The sequence below is a fragment of the Diorhabda sublineata genome, chromosome X (genome assembly GCF_026230105.1).
Source record: "Diorhabda sublineata isolate icDioSubl1.1 chromosome X, icDioSubl1.1, whole genome shotgun sequence".
NCBI lineage: Eukaryota > Metazoa > Arthropoda > Insecta > Coleoptera > Chrysomelidae > Diorhabda > Diorhabda sublineata.
The window spans coordinates 23,180,530-23,202,125 of record NC_079485.1 but is presented as its reverse complement, the minus strand read 5'-3'; the positions used below and the strand labels follow the sequence as shown (position 1 = coordinate 23,202,125).

Sequence of the window (21,596 nt, the reverse complement as noted above, 5' to 3'; positions counted from 1 at the left end):
ATAAATCGATCTATTTACTACCACCGATTTGACGATTTGAATCCTCTCGATTACTTTTTATGGGCTTATTTAAAATCTAATATATATTTCAATAGACCAGATAATATTGTTAATTTAAAATTAGGATAACGGAAGAATTATCAAAATAACCCTCGAGGTCATACAAAACGTGTACGAGAATTGCAAAATCGCCTCGGTTATTGTCAAGAAGTGAATGGTGGTCGTTTTGAACATTTAATTTATTTATAAAGTACATTAAAAAATACATTGTAAATATTATGCGACATTATTATCTTCATTCTACTTAAAGTTTGTGATTATCAAAATTTTACATCTTAAATTAATTTTTTCAGTTATGATTGCTCCAAATTAGAAAAAAAACTACATATTGTTGAACAGAGGACTAAAATCAGTTTCCAAACAGGTTCTACACCACCCCCTTATTTAAAATTTTCGAGGCGGTGCTTATAATTCAGAGGGGGTGCTGAAGGGGCAAAATATTTTCATATTGTAAATTGTCAACTTAAGAATAAAAATCGACCTGTTCCAGATTTTTTTCACATAGTACATAATAACGCTAAAATTGAATTTTTTCCATACATATGGACCGCATTGTACATATTGACGGGGTCTATCAAACAAAAAATATCAAACACAAACCACAACCGGGTAATAAATTATTCAATAAATAGACTCATTCACGATAAAGTATAATATCTAACATATATGACAAAACACAAATTCATAATAGTATTTATTAAACTATACCAATGCCAATGTGAAGGATCTAAAATACTTCCAAATTCAGTGTAAAGGCGAGAGAACTAGAGAATTTTCAGTCCATGTTCATACATTAGGTATGCGTTTAACAATTTAAGCGACACCTACATAGTGCGGCCTAACATAGGAAGGAAAGTCATGAATAAAAAATAACTTTTCCAATATATTCTTCCGGTAAATCCACACATTTTTAATGTTCAATGTTTAATTTCATCGTCACCGTTAACTCTTCTACACCTTAAGTTGATCTCCTGTTTTGCGAATAAAAAATAGTTGGACGGGACTAGATCAGGGCTATATATTGGATCTTCCTTCCTTCGAAAGCAAAACAAGTGCCTTGTCGATAATTTTTTAATGCAACTGCTTTAGTAAGTCATAGTATGTATTTGTATTTGATTCCTTAAAGTCGTAGTCCCAAAATATTGTAGCCATTACTTTTTTGGTGCTTTATGTGACCATTTTTTGACAGATGTTCTCCTTTCCGATACCACTTCATTGCATATCTTTTAGATAATTTCATCACCTGTTACAATTAATCGAATTACACTTTCTTGAATCTCGAGACAAAGCTCTAAAAATCGCTCATAACATTCTACTCGACGCTGATTTTGCTATGTGCTGAGAATTTGGAACACTCACCTTGCATTAATTTTTGTCATATTTAAACGCTCATGTAAGATCCTTAGAACATTTGCTTTAGAAATGTCGATCTGGGCAGCAATTGTTTTTAGATCCCGTTCTTAGAAAAATCTCTTCCACTAATGATTCTCGTGAAACAACTTAGACCAATTTTTAATTGTTGAAAATGATGGACACACGTCATAATTCTATTTTTTATTTTGTGTTGGTTTTAATCCTTCTTTAGTAAAAAATTTCATAACAGCATGAAACTCAATTTGATACATTTTCCAAAATAACTTGACCGAGTTGTCGTTCGACCTCGACTGTAATAAAATGGATGGAAGCAACAAGTTGAAACTTGGTGTAAAGCACTGACGCGTGCATAAAGATTTTTGCGAACGAACTCTATTTACTATATGTGGCCAAAACCCATGTTGATATAGCCCTGATCTGGCTCCAACCGACTATTTTTCGTTCGCAAAATTAAAAGCCGACTTAAGGAGTAAAAGATTCAACACCGACGATGAAATTAAACAGGTGGTGTACCTGTGCGAACATTTTAACGTCGTGATAAGTGTGTGGAAAAATGTAAGATCCTTCTTTCTGTTAGCCTAAGAACTCAATAATTATTGTCAAAAATGACAATGTGCTTAAGAAATATCAAAGTTTCTCAGTAACTATGGTGAACAGCAAAATATATTGGTGAAACTTTGACAAAGACACATTTGTGTTTTCATCTCTAAACGAGCATTCGACGAATTTCTCATGACTACCGAAGTATACCATAGTAATCAACTGAAAAGTATTTTGTTCGTGTTTTGTAAAACAAATAAACAACTTTCTATCGTTAATAACTTAGAAATGTAGCAATAAAACTAACCTAAAGGAAATTGATAAAAAAATGAGAAAAAACTTATACTGACATCAACAGACATACCAAGTCTCACGACTTTGCAGAAGTTTAGTAAGCTTGCAAGCAAACACATCGAGCTAGTGAAGATTACCAAAACACTGTTATACTAGAATACAAAATGAAGATTTCAAATTCATTGGTAGGGATTTCATTTTTACCCACGACCCTATAAAGAATTTCAGATCTTCGCGAGAAAGGAGATATTAATGACCACACTTTAATGAATTTATTTGTACATTAAATAAAGATTCATACAATCAGAAGAGAGTTAAGTAAATCGCTGAACACTGCAAATCAGAGACCACTCAAATTACACTGTTCAACAAAAAATTAATTTTTTCCTCGTGGATAAGAGTATGTGATCGAAAAAAAAATTACGTAACATCTTTGTGAGAAAAAATTTATTGCTTTGAAAAATTTTAATTATGAAACTCCAGTTTTATTATCGGCATTAAAAAGAAACCTGTTTTCTTAGACCGTTTCGCATGTCTCTGTTATTCGGAGTCCGGAGTCCGAATAAAAGACCAACAGTAGTCTGCAAGCATTGCTGGTCTCCATTTTCCACGGTAGCGCTTTTCAATTGTGACGATATCTTGATGAAAGCGCTCTTCATGTTTGTCACTGTCTATTTTGAAGGACATATTACATACCAATTTATAATATGCAATAAGCATTTTTTTACGAGGTCAGAATATTGAGGAGGTCCGTAGTTACTCAAAAAGTTTTCAGTAACTTTAACATAACCCATCCAAGTTTTTATTATTCTTCATTTAAGGTGGTAATGAAATGAAAGGAGAGAAATTTTTGTTTTAAAAATTTGAAACCGGTTCTATTTTTGTCCATGGCTTTTATAAAATTATTATTAGCCCTAATTTGATGTACAAAGGTTGTAATACCACCTCTTCGAGGTTTACTAAAAGTTCATTTTTCACATTTTTTTGCCCAGGAACCTAAACTATTCTTGGCGGCGATGTTGTTCTTACATCATGTTCGTTTCTCTCTCAGCTGTTCCATTCGCATAAAAAGCAAAAGTATTTCATATATCCAGTTTGTAGTTCTGAAACCAAAGCAACAACTTTCAAATTTGCACAAATTAACCATTGGTGTTTGCTGTAATGTATCCCTTTTAATACTAGTATGTTTCTTATTAATGAGCTCCGTAAGTTGAATATAGTGATGGAAATTTATATCCGTTATGGAGCAATACAGCCTTTAGGCTTGACTTAGAGGAATCAATGAATAATATCCATTCGTCTGACCCATGTTAATAGCTCAGTTTTAACATCAAGCCCTCAATTACAGTACTGTCGTTATCTTTGGAAAACAAATCAACATATGAACGGTGACGTTCACGGTAGACTGTAACTTTAACTCTCGTCTTAATAAGATTCCACCGTTTCAGTCTTGAACTTAACACTCTGCTTTCTCTTTGGGCAAAATCAAATCTCTTATAAGATCGTTAAGCTCCAATTGGTTGGGTGCTTGAGGACTGACAGGAGCTGTTTCAGTTTCTTCGTTATCAGAACTGCTTGAACTTCCTTCAAAGCCATTATCTTTACAGAAGATACCTCCACGTAGTTTAGCGTATGTTTCGATTTCCTTGGAAAGCCTTTGATATTGGTTAAGCAATATTTTGTGTTTGGTAAATTGGCGTCATATCACTGGTTCACCAAATGGCATTACTAAATATTGTCCAACCAACCGGTAAAATTTCTGTGATATGAGATACAGCAGATGTGGGGTACCCAATATTTATCCTGGCTGGGAATATCCAGGTTGAAATATACACGATAGCACTTCTTAATTGAAGGTGTAACCTGTTTCTAAACATTCTTGATTTTAGGTCTCTTCTGTTTCAAAATTAGTTGTTTTTCAATAATTTTTTAAAAGAATGATAAGAACAAAATTAGTCGGGAGAATTGAAGAATCACTTCCAAAGGTGACTTCGCGAAAATAATTGATGATAACTCTGAGCTACTTACAGATTATAACGGAAAAGTGCCAACTTGGTGGAAAAAAATATCAAAACGTTTATAGAAGTCAATGGCAAAAACTTATATTTTTCTGTTAACTTTTGAGGCGCTACCAATAAAGTGCACAACAGATTTGGTTCGAGTTACTTTGAGTGTTGCCTAGTGTTATTGTTATTATTTCATACACTTAACTAATAAAAGTACTAAGTATACTGAAAAAATTGATATGCAACTGAAGATTTTATACATTAATATATAATGGATTCGCTATAAATCATTTCGTTCCGTTTCTGATTGTTAAAAAAAATTTATTTAAAAACTCCTAAAGGTTACCTGTTTTATGTATTTGTTAAGGTGTCTAAAAATTTTAATTAAACAGTGATGGAACACAAAATATAATATCATGTTATGAATAAATCGACATATATATATATATATATATATATATATATATATATATATATATATATATATATATATATATATATTTACATGGTTGGCTTTATTTTTCTCGTATTTTAATGTTATGTAACACGAGGTGAAAAACCAATTAAAAAATATGAGGTATATCATAGTTTCCAAAATATAACTCATGTGATATATTAGATATACTTCACAGTCAATCGGCTACAAGTTATTTGTTTTTACACTACGTGTTTATCTAGTTTTGGTTTATTACCCGGAAATATGAATGACCTGCTAAATAAAACGGATTTTTTAAAATTTCACTGGAATTTGAGATACCTTCACCGTTAGTTGATAGTCGCAAAGTAAACATTTAGTATTATATGACTTGAAATGTGAATATGACGTACAGTGAATCTTTATTCGTAATTTAACAGCACTTATACGAAGTAAAATTCATTCAATACTTTTTTTGACGTAAATATTTTTTTCTCGTTTAGCGTACCATAGTATTTGGTTCAAGTATCGGTTATTCTATTATCAATAGTGATGACTAACCTTCATACGGTTTATTCCCGAACAATGAAATATCGATATTGATCAAAATAAACAATGACGGTACAGTGAACTTTCAGTATCGCGCAGATTTCAACGATTTTTTTTTTCAGAAAATCTCAGCTGAACTCGTTTATAAGATTTTTAACAAAAGTTGACTTACTCCCAATACATACTGAGCAACTGAAAATAAACAAAAATCCAAAGTAACTGAGGTCACCAACTGGTTGCCAACTGATTAGTGACATGTCTCTGCACAATAACACACCAAAATCAAAGTTCAAATTGACGCTTCATAGAAATATTAAGCGTATTGATTAAGAATCAATACGCTCCATAAAGCGTCAAGTTCAATATTGAATTTGATGAATCTAATGTTTTTTAAAGATATCACAAAATTTATCATACCGCAATTCTTAACTAATTAATTCTCAAACGATAAATACGAGGTCTGGCTATTAAATAACGAGAATGCGCGTCTAGAGGGTGCCCTAGACGGGTGGGGTAAAAAACAAATAGTGCGTTGGGTATCTAGATAATTTGACTACGCACGACCCAAAACACGTTTCCGTCACTATTGTGGTATTTATGCAGTAGCGGTTTGAAACGAATGTGTTTTTTTCTCGTGCCGAAAACCATGTGTGACGAAAAACAGGAGCAATCAATCTCAAATTTCTCGTTAAATTGGAATAAACTCCGACTGAGTGCTATAAATTATTGCAAGAGGCTTATGGGGACAATTCCCTATCTCGTGCGCGTGTTTTTGAGTGGTGTAAGCGCTTTAGTGAGGGCCTAGAGAGCACTGAAGATGACCAGCACCCAGGTCGCCCTGTGACAGTTTCAACTCCGGAAGCAGTTACCAAATCAACCAATTTGTGCGTGCAGGTCATGGAATGAGTATCCGGATGATTGCCGAGGCTGTAAACGCCGATAAATAAACGGTTAGAAAAATTTTACACGAGAAATTACACATGGCAAAAGTCTGTGCGAAGCTGGTGCCAAAAAATCTTGCGTCATCGGGTCTGCTCAGATTTCCTTGCGTCGATAGAAGCGGTAAAGCAAAAAACGGCAGAGCTCCTAAAGGCCCTCACCAAAGAAGATTTCCAACACTGCTTCAATCAATGGAAAAAACGTATGAAATGGTGTGTTTGTGATTTATCTCAGCTAAACCTAAATAAACTGTTGTTTACTTTTGACTTAGTCAAGTTTCGTATATATACAATTGAAATTTTCAACAATGTTCACCTTTCCAGTGTTTTTTTGAATAAATAATATTAGAACAACGTATTCGAGGCTGTAAACGCCGATAAATAAACGGTTAGAAAAATTTTACACATGGCAAAAGTCTGTGCGAAGCTGGTGCCCAAAAAATCTGACTCCTGACCAAAATCTCTTGCGTCAACGGGTCTCCTCAGATTTCCTTGAGTTGATAGAAGCGGTAAAGCAAAAAACGGCAGAACTCGTAAAGGCACTCACCAAAGATTTCCAACACTGCTTCAATCAATGGAAAAAACGTATGAAATGGTGTGTTTGTGATTTATCTCAGCTAAACCTAAATAAACTATTGTTTACTTTTGAGTTAGTCAAGTTTCGTATTTATACAATTGAAATTTTCAACAATGTTCACCTTTCCAGAGTTTTTTTGAATAAATAATATTAGAACAACGTATTCATTTCCTCATTTTAACAAAGTAACAGGAGCTATTCTATATACCCTTTTCAAGTTTAACTAAAAGAAATTAAATTACACCAAGTCGAACCAAACAGTCCAGTCCAAACATCTTTTGCAAATGTACAAACAATCCTATTCATCCATCTTTCGAATATTGCTCGCACATCTGGAGCTCGGTCCCCAAGCATACCCTGAAGATGTTTGACTCAATACAGAAGAGAGTAATTCGACTCGTATACAATTCAAAGTTGACCAGAAACTTGAAAAGCATAGAACATAGAAAAAAGGTCGCTGATGTGACTCTGTTTCACCGATAGTACCATGGCAGATCCTCTTTCGAGCTGTCCAACATAATCTCACCTAGAGTAGTATTTGGAAGACCTACCCATACAGAAGCTCCCAGAGTTGGACAACGGGACCAAGCCTGGGACGATACTGGGAAGCAGAGTTTAAGGCGCTAGCCTGGGCCCAAGTCTGATCAGCCGAGCATTGGCCGTGCCTGTGGTTTCCCAGCTGTAGCCCAAGACTGGCGAGCCTAAGAAGTTCGACCATTCAATGGGAACGCATATCTGCCAGATCTGGGTAACCCAGACCTTTTGAAAAATACCTCCCACTCTCATTTCTACCAAATATACGAAAGTATCCGATTGTGACCGATGTTAGCAGAGAAGGTTAAGTCCCCAACTTCATGCTTAATATGTTTATGTCTACCGTCGATAAGATAAATCGTGTTTTTATCGGCTGTTTTTCAGTTGTTAATTCGTAATTCAATTCTTTATAAACAATGTCTAATTCATATCGAAGACTTAAGAAGTGACGAGTGCTAAATAAAAAAAGAATACGAAGAAAATAATTCAGGTGTAAGTGAAACAAATTCAAACAAGAATTCTATTAATAATATTTGTGTTAGTGACAATAGTGATTCTTCTTCTACTACTAATTAGTTAGTTAGTGATTCTATCGATGACATTGTATTTATTTACACTAAATATGACAGTGATTATCTGCTCTCCTACAAATGTAGAAGAAGCCATTGAACCAAAACGGACTCTCAGTGAAAAACTTCCAGTAATTCAAGAAAAGTCAGGCTTATAAGCGTGGGCCAAAGGTGAATAGCCTTGCGCTAAGCTTGGCTCATATTTGGCACCGTTGTTTTCTCTTGTATGGGTACTCAACAGACGGACGTGGCACATGAACACCGAGCTCGCCTGCAGATGTCTAGAACGTCAATTTATCGCGTATTTATCTACCAAAAAAGAGTGTTTTATTATTCGAAGTATAGCCCATCGTATTCTATGGTTTCAACCCAACGTTCAGTCAGCCCATTGAATCCTTGGTAAAACCAAGCTTTGAGCTCGGGTGCAAAAATGTCCGCATTGCATTTTCAACATCCAAAAATTTCGCCATGGATCTGAAAAAATAGTAATCTAATGATACAAAATTCGGACTAAATGTTGATTGTAGTAGGAGTTCAATACTACCAAGTCCTTCGATCTTATTCAGAGTCAGTTGCGTAGTAGGTGGTTTAGCATTGTCTTGTTGTTATAGAACCCGCTTTCGGTTAAATAAACCTGGCTATTTCTCCGATAAAACCTCATACATACATTCGCATCAGTTGTCCTCTATTTTCCTCGGCTTTGATAGCTTGAATCTCGATTTATTCGTGTGGCCCTATTTACAATCTTGCCTATTTAGATGGTCCATGGGAGTCCGATAATCGGCGAGTGCTGGTACTAGTTTTATTTTCTGTTGCTTCCCTTTTAACATCAATATCCCACGCGAAAGATCCTCGAGCGTCTAATCTTCACTATTAAAAAGATTAAACCAACGCTATGCCCTTCGTTCATTAACTGTGTCTTCTCCTACAATTTCACATATTTTCCTTGTTGTCACAGCTACTGTATACTGTTTTAATAATAAACGAATTTCAAATCTATGGCACTCCATACTATTTATTATAAAAACACAATGCGTCGTCAATAAACAAATAGAGAATGATAAGACAACAATAAGACAATCATTATTGTATTATTCATCGAATTAGATACTACAAGTTACGACATGTTTAAATTGCGTAAAAGCGTAGGAATTTTCACACAAGAAAACAGACATTACTTATGAGACATCTTTGTTAATCAAAAGTGATTAAATACAATTTTGCAGAAAATTCCAATTCCCACATTTTTTGTTTGGAATTATTCATATCTTTTCATGTTTCTGAGGTGTACTTTTTCATTTTCCACTCTCCAAATGAAATTCAACAGTTTTTGACTGAAATCAACTAGAATGTATTCATGATTTGTGGACGGTAACCTAACCTTTACTTTATTGAACTAATTTTGATTCTTAAAAATAAAAGTTACTCATTCAATCTAACGAGTCCACGGTTACTAAAAAGAACCATCAAACGACAGCTGACAAATTTTGAAATCATTCCCTCCAATAATTTGTTGGATCGACCCCTGTGTTTATTCCCAACAATGGAAAAATAATTGTATGTGTTGATTAAGGATTATTGTCAAATGGAAACAATACCGTTGAGGCAAAGGCTCAATTTAAAACGTATTATGGTGACTATTTTTCAAGAAAATCAACCATAATTGGCAGGGTTGATAATGACAATGGTTAATGACAAGGACATTTTAAAGTAGTCCTAATAATCGAGATGGATAATTACAAGAACATCAAATGGAAATGTTTCTACATGAAGATGAAAAAGATTATTTATAAATGGGTGCCGCGTTTCCTCACAAAAAATTGATGATTCGGAGTGCGGTTTCGAGCACTTTAGACTACATAGATGAATTTTGGATTTTCCAATACACACCTAAATAAAAACGGCAATAATCTTAATGGACCAGACAACAGTTGTGTGAAACGAGCAAAAACCAATCCACAATAAGCTGGAAACATTGTAGCCTCTGTATTTTATATACACACGTCATATTTTACCTCCATTGATCGATGTAAATGTAATAACATTTAACAGTGGCTATTACTGTAACTTTGGATTGTTTCCTCACCTACCATAATCACCTGATCTAGCCTTCCGTGGCTAAATATTTTCAGACCTAAAAATATGCGAAAAGGAAAAAATATCGATAAACGAAGAAAATTTTTTCCTAAAACAGAAGTCATACAAAGGCATACAAACAGTGGAACTAATTCTCGAAGAAAACTCGTGATGAAAACAACGAAATTTTGCTGATCGAGAACTGATTGATGTTTCATAGTAATACAAACATGATTTTCCCAAATATAGAAAGTGTATTATCAATTCAATTGTCCTCAGAGAGAGTATAAAAAATCGCAGTGTTTCTGTGATGCCGCGTGATTTATAGTGCTCAATCTACAGTTCTCCATAGAATTTTCGTCAATAGGATTGTTTTTGCTAGCGTTGCTTGTTTACTGAACTTACACAGTTAATATTTCTTAAGCTAATAGTATATGATGCGTACAACGTTTGCGCCAACATTCGCGTTCAAACGTACGGCTGAACATTGGAAGGAAGTGCTGCAACTATACAATGCGTCTAACAAGTGCGCCAACATGCACATTCCAACGTTGGCTGAACATTGGGCGAAAGCTGTAACCTTACCTGAACTTAGTTAAGAAACGAAAATGTGACAATAAAGTGGTGAACAGTATACAGCAGATATAAATTTTTTCAAAATAAACTGGATGTTACTGGCAACTTTGGTTTTTCATACAAAACGCGTGGCATTCACATACAAGAGGACAAGCAATGTGTGTAGTTGAACCAAAAGTGTTGGTTCCAACTTCGTTTGATGTTGGATACTCCCTTGACACGGGTCAACAAACCGACTTTCCATGGCCAACTTTCCCATGCCAACATTAGAAGCGAAACATTCATCGAATTACATACACACTACGATTACACGATGCCTCCATACCAGCATCCAACGTGTGGTACCGGATTTAGTTTCCAGTAGACAAGTGCTGTTTGCTTACATAATCACTTATTCCTTCAAGTGCTAAACCCGAGAATAATATGAACATCGTAAAATGTATTATATTGCTTGAACAAACAAAAAATTTTACGTAAAGGCACATCTAGAGATAATAGAAATTGTAAAGAAAGGGTTACACGTTCCTAAAATTAAGTATATTATAATTAGGGAATGTTGAAAAATGTCACAAATAATCTTTAACGTTTGTTTTCAAAATTAATGGCTTTCTAGCCATGAAAATGTTACATAACTATTCCAATATTAACCATAATACAAAGGCCGGAAGTGAACTCTTACATTCGGTTGTACATGCATAAAAACAACTTCTAGTATAAAAATGATGCAAGTAGTAGGGATGTACTTATCCTCCAGGTTAGATATTCGACACAGCCACTTTGTAACACAAACACGGCAAAGCAACGGTTTTGAGGGATAATAATAAACAATGGTACAATCATTATCCAGGCCAACTATATAAAAAAAAATAAGTAAAAACATATTCACATCTACACATAAGGGCAATGTGTTCCGCATGTATACTATCAAAAGTAGAGGTGTTCTCAACAAATTTTAAAAAATGACCGTTGTCAGAATCATGCAATCTTTTAGACACGTAAAGCCAGACATTGTCGCGCTAAAATGTTAATTAATTCCACTACTGCCATCCAACGTTTCTTTTTCCGTTCAATTACAGCCTGGTTCAAGAAATCTACCGGTGTTGCTTTAAAAATTACAGTTTTTAATGTAATTTGATAGAGAACCAACGCTCTTTTCATGACGTTCTAAAGCTCTAGACAAATGCTGCCAATTGTTGAAACCTGTATAACCATTAAGAGAGGTGCTAACAGCATGGAACAATTTGAAATAAAAACAAAATACCATATATGTAATACTCCTATATGGACAGTACTTATTAGAAAAAACGTCTCCACGTTACGGTGCCGACAGTATTCATTTTCTCTCTCGTTCGAGACACTTTATCTATACTGCGCATGCTGCATGTGCGCAAAAGACTCGCAGAACTAACTGAAGCGCCCGGAGGAATGAGAGAATGATACACTATTTGTTTCACTTAGTGAGAACACCTATATACAAAATACTGAATCAATCGATGCACTCCGTTTCTTAGAACACTTTTATTATTTAAAAGCTTTTTAGTATAATAACGATTTGAAAAAGATATGTTTTAACTGTTTAAAGAAAAGGAACTCTGTTCTATCTGTAATGGTCTACGCTCAGTTAAAAACATCCTCTGTTTGTCGGAGAATATCTGTGGCCATAACGCGAGATCATTAATTACATCTTCTCGAAATATGTACTCAGCAGATGCGTTGGCATAAGAAGATAATACGTCTGTTCCTCAATTACTACAGATGACGAAGACAATAGCGGCGGATGGTTTGTAGATATTTTCAAATTTTCATTCCAGGATGGACGAGGTCAAAGTAGAAATTTTTCAATGGAACCAGTGTTTTCTTCCTTCTCCATTTTTCTTTTTCGATTCTCTGCACCAGAAGGTTCCGTTTTACCATCTTTATCAGACGTCTAAAATGAATAAAAAAGTAATGTAATGTGTGTATACTTAAAAGTATCTATTATGTTAATTCTGAATAATACGAGGCATATTTTTTATGTATGTATCGTTTTGGAATTAAAAAAAGAAGTGCAAAAATATCGCAACAATTTTATTTTTACATGAAAGCCTGTACCTTAATCTATTTTTCTACATAATTTTCGTGAATATTGAGGCACTTGTCATAACGTGGCACCAGTTTTTGAATACCCTCCTCATAAAATTCTGCCGCCTGACTTGTTAACCACTGTATCACAACTGTTTTGACTTCGTTATCGTCTTGAAGACGCTGACCGCCCAGGTGTTTCTTCAAGTGCAGGAACAAATGGTAGTCGCTGGGCGCCAGATCAGGGCTGTAGGGAGGATGATCTAGAGTTTCCCATTGAAAATATTTGATGAGATCTTTGGTCCGATTAGGCACATGTGGACGGGCATTGTCATGCAGCAAAACGATGTTCTGGATTGCACGACGCAGATTGTTCAATATCTCACAATAAGACGCTGCATTGATTGTCTCATTACGAGGCCGAAACTCCACTAGCAATACTCCTTTTCTGTCCCAAAAAACTGTGCACATGATTTTTCGGGCAGAAATTGTTTGCTTAAACTTCACTTTTTTGTGTGATGATCACTCATAATGTTTTGTCCGTAAACATTCATAGATTTCACGATGAATATCGATCGGTTTTACGCCTTTAGAACTAAGAAATCGTATAACAGCCCGTACTACACAATCGGCGGGACTCGCGATTGTCGGAGGTATCTTAAACACTCAGTAAACAACGTACAAAAATGAAGAATCAGACTGTAATGACGTCAGTGCGTGGACAAGAGATGTAGGTAACCAGCGTGCATGTGCGGAACGCCGACCTTGGGGTTGCGGCGGGGGAATCGCAAAACGATACTTACTTAAAAAATATGCCTCGTATATCTATAGGTGGTTCATTTGTGTAGATATTTTTGAAAACTTAAACAATCTTGATACGTTTTTAATTGGAATATACACTTTTCGAATGAAAATGTTTACACTTTACCAATTCAATGTGAAATGGAGTGTAATTTATTTTGAATATATTTTGAATATATATATATATATATATATATATATATATATATATACATAAATTTTTTCAAGTACCTAAACAAATGGACAATAGTATATTTATACTCGATTTCCTATACTCGATAGGTGTAGGTATTTCAAAAAATATTGTTTGTTTCAATCATATTCTTTAGTATTATCTATTTGTATGTAAGTATTTTTTGAATCAGCTTTAAAACTTTCAGATTTAATACCTTATTCGATTTATTCAACATACCTACATACTATTAAGTTTCTACCCAATTTGACCTCAGTCGTAACTCCATCGTTTTGTCTTTTTTTTTTAATGTCTAATCATAGGTTTTGGAATGCCACCGAGGAACGTATCGCCATATGTACTGATTCTCTTTCGTCCATACAGTAAATTAAAACGATATTCACCGACCATTCAATAGTCCTAATCATTCACGACATATACCAAACTCTCATTGCTCTTGATATAATAGTCTATCTCATCTGGCTTCAAGCCTCCGAGAATACTTTTGAAACCCCAGTTCAGCTTGCCACTGATCTGAAGACTAACCTCAAAAATTTCATCCAAGAATCTTGGCGTGATATATGGAGCAAGAGTATTTACTAACAACATTTCTTAACATCTACAAATCTACTTCTCACCTGTCCCTAAACTTTTTGAGTAGAAGAGGAGCTTTGACAATAAGAAAATTCCGCATCAACCACACAAAACTTACTCACGACTATTTGTTGTCGATAGAAAGTCATTCACAAGTTGTCACGTTCCGGTGTCTGTTGACTACATTCTCACTAACTACAGAGAAGAAGACAATCAACTGCCCGACAGAAATTACTAAAGTCCTAAAGTTCCTTAAAGTTACCAAACTGCTTCAGAAAATATAATTAATGTAATTTATATATTGTAATAGATTTTGTAACAGTCCCATTTAATTTATATATCTTTTGGTGGTTTTTGTGTGCCAATGACCAGAGGTGTAGATGTACATTAAACTAAAAAAAAACTTAGTTGATCAAATGTTACGATAGTAGGTGTAACATATTAAACCATTTGAACTTCTTTTGAAGTTTTGTTCCGCATTATATTAGGATTAACAAATAAAAAAATTTCAAGTAAATAGGTATTTAAAGGTATTTAGAATCACTATCTCTCTTGTATAAAAGTCGCATTAATTGTGTCAGTATGAATCACTCAAATACAATACTTTGTGCATTCCGTTAAGGCTTACTTACTTACGCAAAATGATGGTTTATTATTTCTGAAAAGAAAAGTTCGCAACGATAATAGGCGTGTTTTCAAACAAATCAAAATAGGTGCTTACGTACGCGCTTTTCGGTAACGATGCAATACTCACTATTACCATAATTATATTGTAAAAGCCGCTGATGCGAGCCGAGCCTCCCTTTGCTAAAACAAGACACTTTTATTAATGAAGAGCTCTCGACGCCATGCAAAATGCAGGTATGCAAACTGGAGTACTTTTTTCGTGGGTACGTCAGATTATACCGCCATCACACCACTGGTGCATTTACATTGAAATTCCCGGGTACTCGGGCGCCCTTGAAATCGCGACGCCCCGGTGCAACGCACCTCCTACACCATAGGTAAAGACGCCTCTGGTTTCCACAAAATTAGATAAATTAACTTATTTTTATGCCAGGAGAGAGAAAATATTTCTCAACCTTTTATTGACACCCTGTATACCATTTAATTGTGAGCTTGCTCCGATTCTGTCGTCACTCTTGAATAACTGAACGGTCTGAATGGAAATTGCGTTCAGTAAAATTCAGGTTATTGCGAATATAATCAAAAAGTGCGGTACAACCACAACCAGCCGATGACTTTACAGATACAGGAGAAAGGGGACAGACATTCTTGTCTCGGTCAAATTCCTCTGCCTGAATCGAACGGTCTCCAGTGTAAAGTAATCTTAAATCTCAAAGAATGAACGCTTTGTTGCAGCCAACACCAACAGTTTCCACTGCAGGTTATTTCAAGAGTGGCGTTCATGATGCAAATTGTCTGTGTCTCAACAATTTTCACTTTGAAGCTATTTGGGTTGTTTGAAAGTAGAATGTAGTTTTTTTATGAATTTGGTGTTTAATTGAGCACGAGAAGTTTAATTCTTGAATTGAAACGTTTAAACTATAAAATCTTATATATATATATATATATATATATATATATATATATATATAGATATATATAGAATATTAATAATAGTAACGCAGAAGGGACATTCCATTAATAATTATTTGATCAGATATTAACAAAAACAATGGACATAAGGATTGAAACCACGAATTAATAATTTGCAAAAAAGTTGACGAAATATTAATTAACATAACATTGCCATTTTTTACATCCTGCATGTAATTTTAAGAGGTTTCTCATTATGTATGTAGGTTGATAAGGTTAAAAAAATTATTATTTGATCGTATTACCACGAGTCGAAAAAAACAAAAAAAGGTGACTAACTACGTCATTTAGCACGCTTATAAATATTAGTTATTTCGAATTTTTGAAACAGGAGAATTCGTCTTTCAGTTTTTATGCTTTCTATTGTTATTTTTCTCTATTTTTTTATTTAAAAGCAATCACTTCAACTATACAAAGATTTTCCGTCAAAATTTCAATCCTAATATATGAAAAAGTAGCAAATATTTATATATATTTAGAAATTTATAAAAACAATAATAATTTACAGACATTTATTTATATATGAATCAATTTAGAAAATTCTTTGTATTTTTATAATCACATACTCCCTTCGTCCAAACATATGGTATACATTTAAAAAAACATCGTAGATTATCGTTATGGAGTGTAGAGGTGAGGAGAGCCATCTCAGTGTACGTTGAAAGTGAAAGGGATCTTACGGAGATTCGACTTCAGTTCCAATACTTTTATATCGGAGGTTAAAATTGGAGGGTGAAATAAGCAGCGCGTAGTGTATCAACAGGTTTATACTTTTCATGCAGAGAATCGCTTTCTGTTTATTACTTCTTCACTGGTCATTTCGTATTTGTATTTTTACACTTGAATTTCTGATGAGTGTTGTGTGTTTTTATATAATGTGTGACATTTAATTCTAATAATGAAACCAAAAACAAGCGTTATTTGGAACTTCTTTAATGAAGTGTCTGCGAATACAACAAAGTATAAACTTTGTAATACGAAAGAAAGGCACTACCACATCGTTAAAACGTCATTCAAAATGTGAAAATACTTCTGGACAAGAATTGAATAAACTAGAAATTGAATTGAAAAGGGCCTTTGACTTCAATTCCTCTTCAAGCAGCCAAAAAACAAATCAAAGATACTTCGATGAAGAATTACAAATTGTGTACATCTAAGTCTTAATCCATGGAAATTATAAATATAGATTGATTTCTGAAATGGTTTGTTGGCAACATCTTCCCTTCCAATTTCGTAGACATTGGATTTAGACGTCTTAGCCAGTTCGTGGTGCCGAATTGTCAGTTAAGGAAATGACAAAATTTCATTTACAACTGTTATTAAGTCTAACAGTGTACGGCATAAATGAAGAATTTAATAGAGTTTAAGTTATTTTGAAATGTCACACATTCAACGGAAGAAGAAATTCATGAAATATTAAAAGAATGGAAAATCTCAAATGAGGAAATTCACGGTTTCATTTGTTTTATTTGTTTCTTTTGAAATCATTTCATGTGATTTAATTTACAACTTTTACATTTTTTTTATTACTGAAATTAAAGAGGCTTAAATATATTTGTATATTTTATTCTATTGAACCGGCTCCTAAATGTACAAACAAATGATCGTTTAGCAGTTTATCATTTTCAAATATATCGTGTTACTATTTCCCGATAATATTAAAACCTCATGATGGATTTGGTCGTTATAAATCTGTATTACTACAATACCTTGACCATTTTCCTTGACTATAATTTGTCCATTTCTTCATTCACTTTTTGTTAGGATGAAAACAAAAGTAACATTTTAAGGGAGCTGCCAATAAAGAATACACAAATGGGTAAGTACAGCAGAAATCTTATCTGTCTCCGATTCCGGATCAGACTCGAACAACTCAAATTTCAAAACTCGGCTCCTACTTCGGTTTCGATATAACCACTTCCGTTACATCCCTGATTGAAAGGGAGCAAATTAAGATGGTGCTTCAGTAACAAGTGGAAAGATTTTTGAAACAGCGCCAGAAATTATTAGAGTAGAATAGTAAATTCAATTCCTATTTGAAAGTAATTTTAAAAAAACTTTCAATATACAAATCTATTAAAAAATTTGACATAAAATATATAATATACGGATAGTAAGTAACAATAACGTCTAAAATAGAAATGCACTCAATGTCAATAGCCACGTTTTCTGAAAAATTTTGAAGGTTATAGTTATTAAATTCCACCAAATATTTCTCAACTACACAAGTCAAGTAAAATTTCGAATTTTTCAACCCAACACACTTCACTCTGTTGATAACTGCTAAATTCATATCATTTCCATTTGCTACACTAGCGCTATTATGGTGAGTCTTCGAACAATAACTTGTTGTTTACAGATGGACACATTTTTAGCTTTACCTCCATTCAAGATATTTCTCCTTACCTCTACCGTCAATAATTTTTGTGAATATAGCAAACAAATGATTACATCCACTATTATATTATATATTAAAGGTAATACAATCTAATATAATTGACATGGGTCATATTCTTAATGATCAAAGTTCAGTTTTTTTATAATAAATAAAATTCGTACTGCTGCAAAATCAATATTGAAAATTCTGAAGAAGAGTTTATAAACTTGGAAAAGAGATTTTAAATATAATCAATTAACCACAAAACAACCTCATTTTAAAGATATTATTACAGCACATGAAAGGTGCAATCAAAGACGTTGCTACTGCATTTCAACTCTCCCGGCTAACCGTAAGAAGAATTTGGCATAAAACAAAAGCTTAATACATTGAGAAGGGGAAACATTGACGTTGATGTTTTTCAAAAAATGAAAAAAAATGCGGAAGAAAACGTAAAGATTATTCTAATTTAGATATATAAACTCCTGGACAAAATTAACGCACCACTCCAATTAATCTAAATATTTACAATATAAACATAAAATAGATCTAAGTTACATTGAAATAATAATGAACACCTATTAGTAGAATATAACCTTAACATAACCTTAATTTGCCTTATTTTATCCATAAAAGTTTGTTTTCGTTGGAAATGCATAAATAAGCTATCATACCTCCAAAATGAAAAAAAAATCAGTAAAAGATAATATATGCATGTGGGTCAACCCTAATACCTCTACTTCTTGCATTCATATGTCGCGGCATGCTTGATATTAAATATTCAACACAAGTTTGCGATATATTCTCCCATTCTTCAATAGCGACCTCTATGAGTTGGTAGTGATTAGAAACAGAGGAACTATGACTTCGAACCTCGTTTAAGATAGTCCCTTAGATTTTCTATAGGATTCATATCCGTGCTGTTAATAACCACTCTAATAAAGGGATATTGACATCATGTATGTAGCCAATAACCTGTCTAGCCTCGTAGGGACGAGTGTTATCCTTCGTTGATAAAAAATTAGGCCCAACAGACGGAGCAAAAGTCATTACATATTCGACAATAATGTTGTCTAAGTAATATTGGGCATTCATAGACTTCGTACGTATAGGGACCGATTCCGTAGAGCATCGAAGCAACTTCCTAAATCCCTAAAATATTTTAGAACGAAAACGAAAAGGCACTTTAGGAGAGATATTATAACTGGCAAACCTTTATCCTTGCCTAACTCTAGTTTCATCGAAGAACAGAACCCGTTTCCAATCATTGATGATCCAATTCTGATGTATTCTTCAAAATTTAATCTCTGAACTTTGTGTTCTCTGGTTAGGTTAGGTATGTAATAGTTTTTGGGTGGTCTTCTGTTGCTTAATACTGCTTCATGTAAACATGTAACGATATGTCGATATTTCAAACATCTGTTAATTCATTTTTTAGCAGATTGCTGGTGACTTTTCTGGTTCTGAGAGCACGTTGTCTCAAACAACGATCATCAATTTGATTAGTGCAACATATTTGCCCTTGACCTGGTCTTCTATGGTACGATCCCGTTTCATTATGGCGCCTTACTATGCGACTGATACTGGAATGATGTTCTCCTAACAAATCAGCAACATATCGCATTGAATATCCTTCATTCAGTAGAGTCGATTCTCACACTGCCTCCTCCATTGACAAATATTTTTGGCGGTACATTCTTTTACTTAAGATATATTCTCAAATGAACTTCCAAACATGCGTAATATAAAAACAATTACAATCAAAAGCTTGCTTCTAACAGAAATTTTGCTTTAATCAGCACTTTTTAAGAAAATGTTAATACAGTTTTAGTCTAAAACGAGGTTAAATACGAATTACTGTCAAAACAAGATTATGTGATACTATAGTTAACTCAAATAACAACTATCACTGTCACACAAAGACCATGGCCTACTTGTCGTACAGTAAGTTAACAATAAATAAATAATATCGAGAAAAATATGATTGGTGCGTTAATTCTGACCAGTTTAGAATAATCGTCGAGGAACGCTTCACAATCTTTCTTCCGCAATCGGTATTCCAAAATCAACTTTGTTTGATATATTTAAATCGGAAAAGTATTTTAAATGAAAATCTTCTACAGGTAAATATACTTAAACGGATCAAAAGAAACAAACGGATATTTTCTTTTTAATGATTTAAATGGTTATACCTTACTAAAACTAAATGCCCTTATTACTTAATTCTAAACGAAGAGAAACTGCAAAGTTAAAAAGTTTATTACGAAAGTAATGCTTATGGCTGCAGTGGCTACACCACGCTAAGATACTAATCGAAAACTTCATTTCGATGGTGAAATTAGATTATGGTCATTTGTATATTAAGCACCGGCTCAAAGAAATTCCAGAGCTAAAGGGATAATGATAAAAAATGTGGGACCTGTTACAGCAGTACATTGTAAAAATATAATACTGGGAAATGTTATTACCGCAATCAAATCTAAATTTCGCCTACGTATAAAAAAAACAACTTACGTACAACAAGATAATGCAAAACCGCATTTTTCTGATAATGGTGCAGATACTGTTGCTCCAGGGCTTGAATATTAAATTTAAGACACAACCGGCAAATAGCCCCTTTTTACCTTATTAAACGTTCTTGATTTGGATTTTTCCAACTAAATTCAGTTCCCAAACACAATTAATGAATTAATATATCATGGTCAACTAGCATTTAATAAATTAGAAGTAATATTGTTTTTACCACATTACAAATATGTATGGAATAAAGTATGTTAAAAGGTAGTGATGAGAAATGCCCAGTTATTTGTAAATTGTGGCATACGCCTTGCAAAAGGGCCGGGCAAATAAAATTTTCTGTACAATCTTTGACCTTATTTTTATTTATTTTTTTTAAATTTTGTTTAATGAATAACTTTTTTGGAACTTCATTACGGTGCATGTAGGTATTATTTGACAGTTAAAACTTTCAATAAAACGCCATAAATGCAAAAAATAAATAAAAGCGACAGTATCTGCACCATTATCAGAAAAAAAAAGCAGCTTTGCATTATCTTGCTGTATATAAGTTGTTTTCTTTTTATATATGATATAATATAATATATAATACTTTTTCAGGAAAAAATAAGAAGTACAAATGTGAGAACCACGCAAAAACTATTAATTATGAATTTATAACAATTATGTTTTTTGTTAAGCATTAAGTTAAGTTCTCTTTCCTTTTAAATCAACACCAATTGGCACCACTTCTGATTTGTGTAATTAAAACAATATACATTTTAACATATTTTTATTTTGGTATAGATATCTAACATATTATTAAACGAGACCCCGGCCACCTAATAAAAAATAAATGGAGTCTAATTTTACACATTCATTAACTTTCACTTTTATTCTCAGAGGAGTAAAGTGACTCAGATTCAGTTTCATCCGATTCAAATTACTCAGACTCTGTGATTTCCTCTTCATCATTATTTTCTGCAGG

The 21,596-nt window shown here is 33.5% G+C and overlaps 1 protein-coding gene across 3 annotated transcripts in view; it reads left to right on the top strand.

Annotated features, from left to right (window-relative positions):
- LOC130450861 (insulin-like receptor) overlaps positions 1-21,596 on the top strand; it is a 164,293-nt gene that overhangs the window by 107,952 nt on the left and 34,745 nt on the right. The gene's annotated exons all lie outside the window — the stretch shown is intronic.